Source organism: Kryptolebias marmoratus, linkage group LG22 (assembly GCF_001649575.2).
Source record: "Kryptolebias marmoratus isolate JLee-2015 linkage group LG22, ASM164957v2, whole genome shotgun sequence".
Lineage (NCBI taxonomy): Eukaryota > Metazoa > Chordata > Actinopteri > Cyprinodontiformes > Rivulidae > Kryptolebias > Kryptolebias marmoratus.
This window is the reverse complement of record NC_051451.1, coordinates 5,724,589-5,734,101: the sequence shown is the minus strand read 5'-3', so window position 1 is coordinate 5,734,101 and position 9,513 is coordinate 5,724,589. Positions and strand designations below refer to the sequence as shown.

General features: G+C 43.9%; 1 protein-coding gene across 1 annotated transcript in view; it reads right to left on the bottom strand.

The window, feature by feature from the left end:
- Positions 1-7,700, bottom strand: part of tjap1 (tight junction associated protein 1 (peripheral)) — a 53,421-nt gene extending 45,721 nt beyond the window's left edge. The window contains exon 1 of the mRNA XM_017434467.3: positions 7,358-7,700. The gene's annotated coding sequence lies outside the window, so the exon portion shown is untranslated. The remainder of the gene's footprint in view (positions 1-7,357) is intronic.
- Positions 7,701-9,513: the final 1,813 nt, after the last annotated feature.

Here is a 9,513-nt window from a genome sequence, read left to right as displayed (position 1 = left end):
TTATTTTCTGCTTGAGAGCTAAGTATATAAAGTGAGAATGTTGAATTGAATTTATATTGATTTATTTAAAAATAAGAAAGTAGTAAAAGTTTTACATCAACCTACTCCTTTACATACAGATAACTTTTTTATGTGGGCCAAAATGAATGACTAAATGAATTCCAAGACGACCGATTAATCGATTATTGAAATTATCGTTAGTTGCAGCCCTAGTCGTAACAGGTACATGTATATTGCTGCACTAAAATGCAGCGGATCTCACTTGTGAAAGTTCAGTTAAATGTCACTTCGAAATAAAGCTTGAAAAAGGTAAGAAATGAGATTATTTTTTTCATATTTTTCAGAGAATAACTGACAACGTACGTAATTGGGGTATATCGTGATATATATCGTTATCGTGATATAAAATTATCCATATCGTGATATAGGATTTTTTCCATATCGCCCAGTACTAGGTGGGGGTAAAGGCGTATCGAACTGACACGGGTCGACGGACGGTGTCGTGCTGAAAAGCAATCGGGCGCGCGCACGGGTGTGAGCAGTATTAAAGCGCGCCTCCTCTGCACTCTGGGGCTTTGGAAAGGGTCATCACTGACTGCATTGCCATCAGCTATGCTAGCAACATGCCTTAACTCTTCTGCAGCTGTCTGAGACATCTCTGCTACGAGTTCACTTCTTCTCAAATGAGGCGTTCTCCTGAAACAGCCGAAAGCGCAGGCATGAGCAATTGATCTGCACATGGATGCTGCTCCTTCCTGGTTACTGACCAATAGGAGAGGAGCTGGAAGAAGACAGCCTCCTCATTTGCATATTGAGGCAGAAATGCACACTGTAATGTAAAAAGAGGAGGGGAAAATGGCAAAAGCACAAACGCATGTGTAAGGAAAAGGCAAAAGCAAAATATATATATTTCTGCTTTTATTTCTGATTATGTCGGTTTTGGTCCTCCATACTTCAACGCTGCATTAACAAAAATTAACTTGATATTATTAAAAAAAAAAAGAGAGTAAATTAAAAAAAAAAAAACTTGTCAGTCATGTAACTGCCTCTGTTTGTTAGCAAAATTTTATGAACTACAAGACAAATTTTATGGAACTCAGAAAGTGATCACTGGATGTTCATCTATTTCCGGACTCAATTCAGTTCAACATGGCCACCACAGCTAATCAGCCTTGGCAAACAAAAACAGCTCTACCCAGGTCAGTTTTATAGTGACCTGAAGTTGGTGTGGTAGTAGCTGAGAGTCATTCCCAACATACAGAGTGCCATGCTCGGTTTGGCGAAATACATTCCTTCAACTTGAATGTTTTTGTATTTTTTATTTTTTATTAATGCAATTCTGAAGCTTCAGTTTGATCTCCTGACACCTCACCGGGGGGAGGGGGGGGCACATCATGCAATTCACCTGAACACCAGACACACCAACAGAGACCAAACACCTCATACAACTGACACACCTTAATAGGTCTACAAACACTAATCACCCCAGAGTACAGCTTGGTACAGATGAAACTTTGAGGCCAAAAATGGCCGATGACACCACTGACAGAATCACCTCACTTCCTTTCAACAGGCTCATAAACCTCTGGCGGTGCCCTGTGTGGCTGCGGCCAAGCCAGCTCCCCATAGTGATGTGCTTTTATGTTAAATACGTTGTTCGTATCGTCACAATTTATTTCAAGAATCACGTATAACAGGAGCACATTATTTAAACTGAGAAACAACTACATTACAAAGGATATGTTAGGAGGTAACTTCGCCATGGATCGAGAAACTCTTCTCGGTCTGGGAATCATATCCCAGCGAGGCAGCGGGCTCCTCCTCCTTTACCAGCCGGAACTGGAAGCAGCTGAGGCAGCAGGGGAGACTTAGCTGTACTAGCTGTACCTGACCTAGCTGTACTGGTGGAGAAAGCGTGGCTGTCAAGCTGGCATCACCAATAGATTGAAAAGAAACCCTCATAAAACAGGAGTACCTTCTATTCTTCTTTTTAATGTTTGCTCACTGGAAAATAAAATGGACTATCTCAAGTTGGATTTATCTACACAAAGACACATGAGAGAGTGCAACATGATCATCTGAATCGAGACATGGCTTCACAACACTGTTCCAAGCGCCATTCAACTGGAGGGGTTTACAACATTCCGTGCGACAGAAACTATGCCAGCACGGGTAAATCTCGGGGAGGTGGAGTGTGTATTTACATCAACAACAACAACTGGTGTACAAATGCTACAGTTACTGTTAGCCACTGCTCAGAAAACACTAAGTTTTTAACCCTCAATTGTCACCCATTCTACCTTCCGAGAGAATTTAATACTGTCAATATCACAGTTGTTTACATCCCTACCAGCATGAACACTAAGGAAGCGCTCTACATTTTGTACCAGGATGTGAGTGAACTACAAAATGCATACCCGGATTCGGTCTGTATAATTGCTGGCAATTTTAATCAGGCCAATTTAAAAACAGTAATGCCACACTATCATAAGTGTGTGAACTTTGCAACAAGAGGGGAGAACATACTTGACCAGGTCTACACCAACATCAGGCTTTCATGCCAGCTTTCATAGCAGTTTCTCATCCCCACCTGGGTTCATCAGACCATTGCCCCTTTTACACGGACCCTAAAGGTCCCGGCTCCACTCTACTCGGCTTGCTTTGCGAGCGTTTACATCTGCAGTTTTTCGAGGTCGGCCCTGCTTTCGTGGTCCCTGCTTCGGAGTAGGGCCAGCCGGGCCGGCCCTGCTTCGTGGGCGGCGCAAGCTTAGCTCCTGTTCACTCATTGGAGAGCGAACGGTAGGACTATAAACAACAGCGTGAGTTTACCCTGCAACGTTTATGCCGTCTGTCCCGCAGCTGAAGGCGCTGTAAAGCCTGAAATCTCCAGCGGATAACAGCTGTCCTACCCCGCGCAACAATCGCGTCATCCAGAGCATTTCTTCCACTGCGCCTCTCTTTCTGAAGTCTCAAGAGAATCCTCATAAGTTTAAAAAACAGCAACAACACAGGGCCAACGTTGTCCATAGCGCTTCCGTTGTTTACACAACTTGCGCCAAGTTTCGGTAGCGCACCCCTCCGTGCCGCGGCCCCGCCCCCCGCAACACAAGGAGGCAAGGAGGCATTCCTCTGCTACAGACCAAACTGGCCGGTGTAAATGCAATGCTTTCTTTTTAGAGCCGAGCCGAGTAGAGGGGAGTGGAGCCGGACTTCTGAATTAGGGCCCGTGTAAAAGGGGCACATCTCTCAGACCTACAGTTGGCGAGAAGTAAACCAGCTGTGAAACAGATCAGGGCCTGGCCTGAGGGCGCCACAGCAGCACTACAGGATTGTTTTGAACACACAGACTGGTCTGTTTTCAGGGAGGCGGCCACTACCAACCAGGATGTTAACCTCACTGAATATACAAACTCAGTAACTGGATACATAACAAAATGCATGGAAGATGTAACGGTCATTAAGGACATTACAGTGAGAGCAAAACGAAAAACCCTGGTTTACCAGAGAAGTACGTGAACTCCTGAGACCACGAAACGCTGCCTTCAGGTCGGGGGATAAGGAGGCTCTCAAGTCAGCCAGGGTCAACTTGCACCGGGGCGTGAGAGCAGCCAAGCGTGTGTATGGACAAAGAATCAACTCACACTTCACAGACACGAAAGACTTAAGACGTCTGTGGCAAGGCATTCAGTCAGTCACGAACTACAAGTCATCCCCCCTACTGTGTGAGGACAACACAGATTTCCTTAACTCACTGAACAACTTCTTCAGCCGGTTTGAAGAAAATAACATTACAACACCTACATAAGCCCCAGTCAACACAACACTTCAACTGGGCTCAGCGGACTTGAGGAGGACCCTACTCAAGGCGAACCCCAGGAAAGCTGGAGGTCCAGACAACATACCTGGGCGCATGCTCAGAGACTGTGCCGACTCACTCGCTGATGTCCTCACAGACATCTACAACATCTCTCTGAACCAAGCCATCATACCAGCAAGCTTTGAAGCCACCACTATTGTACCACTGCCCAAGAAGTCACCAGTATTATCACTCAATGACTACAGACCCATAGCACTCACTTCCATTATGATGAAGTGCTTTGAGAGATTGGTAAAGGCTCACTTAACATCCATATTCCCCACCACTCTGGATCCATATCAATTTGCATACCGCTCCACTGATGATGCCATAGCAACAGCACTCCATCTTTGCTTGGCTTATCGACTTCAGCTCTGCGTTCAACACTGTAATTCCTCAACATCTGGTGAACAAGCTGAGTTCAATAGGCATCAGCACTTCACTTTACAACTGGCTACTGGACTTTCTAACAAATAGATCGCAGAAAGTCAGAGTTGGAAACAACTCTTCAGTGGCCAGCATCATAAACACCGGGGTGCCGCAAGGATGTGTGCCATCTCCCCTGCTGTTCACGCTGATGACCCACGACTGCGGTATTAGATTTGAAACGAATCATATCATCAAATTCGCAGATGACACGACAGTAGTGGGCCTTATCAGAGATAACGATGACTCAGCGTACAGAGAAGAGGTACACCAACTCATCAACTGGTGTGAGAGAAATAACTTGCTACTCAATGTCAATAAACCAAGAAATAACAGTCAATTTCAGGAAAGAAAAACCAAATCACATCCCACTCATCATAAATGGTTGTGTCGTGGAGTCTGTGAAAAGCAGAGTTCCTTGGAGTGCACATCACAGATGACCTCACATGGTCTACAAATACCACCTCTTTGGTCAAAAAGGCTCAGACACGACTCCACTTTTTGCGGAGGCTGAGAAGAGCTAATCTCCCCACATCTACTCTCACCACCCTTTATAGGGGTGCCATTGACAGCATTCTGACCAGTAACATCTCTGTCTGTTACGGCAGTTGTCTAGCTGCAGACAAGAAGGCACTTCAGAGGGTGGTGAGGACTGCAGAAAAGATCATCAGATCGCCTCTACCAGCTCTTCAGGATCTTTACATTTCACACCGTTTCAAGAGAGCAATGATCATAGCGAAAGACCCCACTCACCCAGCACACAAACTGTTTTCCCTACTACCATCAGGGAAGTGCTACCGCAGCTTGTGGTGTTGCACAAGCAGATTGGAAAACAGTTTTTTTTCCACAAGCAATTAGATTAATCAACTCATTAAAGAAAACTAAATGATCATTTCAAGGATATTGGAGAACATTCCATAAACATTTACTCATTGAACTTGCATACAGTATCTGTATTACTGTACACTACTTGTATGTTTATTGATTGTATTTTCTTTTTTGTACAGTGGGGGGGGGGTTTATTATCAATATTTTTGTTTTACGGTTTTATGTTTTATATGTTTTTTTTAAATAGCATGTTGGAGACTGGTGAAACGCAATTTCAAACTTCTGTGTCAACATGTTAGATAGATTTTTGACAATAAAGAATAATTGACTTGACACCTCTGGAACCGGGCCGAGCGTCCAGAGCAGTCGTCTCCTATCCTGGTCCTCGAGAGCCACTATCCTGCATGTTTTACTTGTTCCTCGTGTAAATCCAAGAACTGTACAGTTCAAAAACATTTACAGACTTCTGAGAAACTGGACCGAACCGCTGACCAGAATCCACAGGTTTCAGCTGCTTCCACTGAGTCACATGACAACAGTTCATCTGGAATCTGAGTAGCTGGAGAAGATCATTGTGTTCAAGAAAAGTGATGAGGAGCTGAGATACATTTCTGTCCAGAACCTTTTACAGCTGAACACATGGACATCATGTTTAATTTATACCTGAAACTGATCTGAGAAAACACCTGAGCTGCCCCACAGGTAACACACACAAAGATTTCCATCCACCTGTACATGATTAATGCCAGCAACATGTTTCCATTTATCCATCAGAATAACAGATAATAAAAAAATAATAATAAAAAATTTTTTTTAAAACTGATGAACATCCATCAATTTTCTTCACCCGCTTCACTCTTCAGGATCTTGGCGAGCTGGTGCCCATTTCCAGCAGACATTGTGTGAGACTTAGGGTCAACTGTCCAGGAAAATGGGGAGAGTGATAAAGAGGTGAAGAAGAGAGTCCAGGCAAGATGGAGTAGATGGAGAAAAGTTTCAAGAGTGATTTGTGACAAAAGGGTGGCCGCAAAGGTCAAAGGAAAGGCTTACAACACAGTGGTGAGAGCAGATATGTTGTATGCTTTGGAGACAGTGGCACTGACAAAAAGACAGGAGACAGAACTGGAAGTGGCAGAGCTGAAGATGTTGAGGTTCTCCTTGGGAGGGATGAGGATAGATAGGATTAGGAATGAGGTCATCAGAGGTACAGCACAGGTTGAACGACTGGGAGATAAAGTTAGAGAGGCCAGACTGAGATAGTTTAGACATGTGCAGAGGAGCGACAGTGGTTATATTGGTAGAAGGAGATGCAGCTGCCAGGAAAAAGACAAAGAGGAGACATATGGATGCAGTTAGAGAGGACATGGAGGGAGTTTGTTTTCTACATCCTCTGTCCTCACACTGAGTTAGGAGGATGACTCGCTCTGGAGACCCCTGACCCTGTGTCCATCACATGGACACAGAAAAGGACAAAACCACCACACTTTCAGCCACAGTTTAGAGCTACCAATGAACCTAACATGCATGTTTTTGGTCCACAGGAGGAAACCGGAGAACCCAGAGTCAACCTACACATGCATGAGAACATGTAAACTCCACACAAAGGCCCCAGGTGGGAGGTAATGTGCAAACTTCTTGCTTTAAAGTGACAGCTCTATCCACTGCTCTGCCAGCATCTCCAATAAACAAACAGATTAACACTGATGAAGATTGATTTTAAAACCTCTGAAAGTCTCTTCCCACAAAAAAAAACTTTAGTTACTGAACAGGACCGTGCAGGTTTGAACCCCTCATGCTGGGGTCTGATTGGCTGAGAGGACTTCGGGTGGGTCAGTGAGTTCTGCAGGTCTGGACCCCTCATGCTGGCCTCTGATTGACAGAGAGAACTGCAGGTGTGACCATTTAGTGTTTTTCCATTCTGCTCTCTTTCAGGCGCAGTCACGCTGCAGCCCCGAGTTCTGACTGCCAGGCTCTCAGAGTGGGACTAACACGGGAAGCACAGCGGGGTTCCGACTGCAGGACACTTGGTCAAACCGTACCGGAACACAACCCAAACACCATTCTCAAATATTACATTAGACTGAGACGAACTGGTTCAGATCCGCCGCCAGGCTGACCATGGCCCAGTTCCCTGCAATAACAACCTGAGCCGCCTAACTGACCCGCAGCACCGAACAGACGGACTCATCCGAGCCGCCAGCGCCACACACCCCGGCTAGAAACACCCGCAGCCCGCTAGGAGCTCACCTGAGAGCCGGTGATGACGGCGCGGCCCGAGGATCCACCGACCAGTAGCGGAGAAACTTCAGCCGGGGGTCCGCGCTGCTCCCCCGGTGGGGCGGACAGGGAGGGGGCTCCAAACCGATCCACGGCCCGGGAGGAACGCTGAGGTCGTGCGGTCCGAGCAGGAAAACGGTTCTATTAGGCAGCAAAATCAGCGGTGGGCGGGGGAAGTAGCAGCCAGCCAAAAAGCTCCGATACACGCAAAGAATCCGCTGAGAACCGCTCAGAGAAAAGTTGATCCGCTGCTTCGCTCAGCTGTGGCCATCTTTACCCGTGGGGCATGATGGGTAATCCTCAGGCATCCCGGCCCTCCTTTACCCCCCACCCCACCCCCATATCCTGCGTGGTGACGTCACGCAAATGACGTACGAGCGAAATAATAAAAAGCTTTTGGTTAAAACTTTTCACAAATGATCAGAATTTATCATTAAACTGAAAAATGTCAGTTTAATTAGCAAATTGTTGAAAATGCATTTTTTAGATCAAATAAAATTACAGTCAGTGTCTTTCAAATCTGGCTTTAACACCTAGATATGAGTTCCTAATTAATTCTTTGAAGGAATGCATATCACCCGCCACCTTTCATACCAGTTTTTGACTTATGTTGAAAAATTATGTAGTTGAACCTTAATAACCATATGCAAGATACTGCACAATCTGTGAGTGCTCAGAGTATGTATTCGGAATGACTTTTAGCTACTACAATATCAAATTTTAGCTCAATATTTGTAAAAAAGATGACTGAGGTATAACCAGTTTTGTGTGTCTTGAATTTGATTGACTCTAAAAGTTAATCAGTTGCAGACGTGCATTTAGTGGTTACTTTCTGAGAGCTTCGTTAAAAGTTATATAGTGGCTCATAAGATATTCTGCTGACAAACAGTCAATCAGTCAAACAAACACAACCAAATACATTATTACCTGGCTTTTGACATCATCTTGTGTTGAAATTTTGTGTAATTGGGTTTGTTTGTTTAGGGATCCTACTGCACTGACACCATTTTGTGTTGGTTTAAGTTTTTATTTAAGATGCTAAAATCACGTCTCAGGCTCAACATGACAAAATTAGAACCATATCTGATAACTAATCAAATGAAAGCAAAATTATAATAACAATACCCCTTAATTAAAACTTTATTTAAGTAAGCTGAACTTGTGTGAAAGTTTTATAACACTTTCATTTTAATAAATGAGCCAAAAACTGTCTCATGGACTGGCTTGAGTGTTAAAGGGAATCTATTATGATCTGTTTCTTGATTTTTTATTTATTTATTTAGATAATAATTACTGATTACTGAGTGAGTACAGTTAATGAGCTGCTGAACAGGTGTGAAGACTGAAAAAACAATGACCAGTTACATGACTTAGTGTAAACTGGACTCAGTGGCTGTAGACTGGACTGACTAGCTCTAAACTGGTCTGACTGGCAATAATCTGGAATGACTGGCTGTAAACTGTACTCTCTGGCTGCCAGCTGTAAATTGAACTGACTGAATAAAAACTGGACTGACTGGCTATAAATAGGACACTATTTACTGTCAGTAAATTGGACTGACTGGCTATAAACTGAAATCACTAGCTGTAAACTGGACACTCTGGCAATCAACTGAATTCACTGGTTGTAAACTAGGTTAACTAGTTATAAAGTGCACTGTCTGGTTATAAACTGGACTATCAACTAAACTCAACGACTATAAAGTGAACTAACTGGATAAAAACCGGGCTGACAGTAAACTTGACTAACTAGCTAAAACTGGAATGATTGGCTATAAACAAGACTAACGTGCTGTGCACTGGACTGAGTGGCTGTCAACTGAACTCAATGGCTGTGAACTGAACTGACTAAATTAAAACTGGACTGACTGACTGTAAACTGGATTCACTTGCTGTAAATGGAACTGATTTGCTGTAAATTGGACTGATTTTCTGCAGATGGGACTGACAGGCTGTAAACTGGACTGACTGGCTAGAAATAAGCTGGTATAGATCCATCCAGAGCATGGTAAATAAAAAAAAGATAAAAATAAATAAATAAATAAAACAAAAGTGGACTTCTATTCTGTAGTTGAAGATGTTTCGCTTCTCATCCGAAAATGGGGCTTACTGACTGACTTATAAAC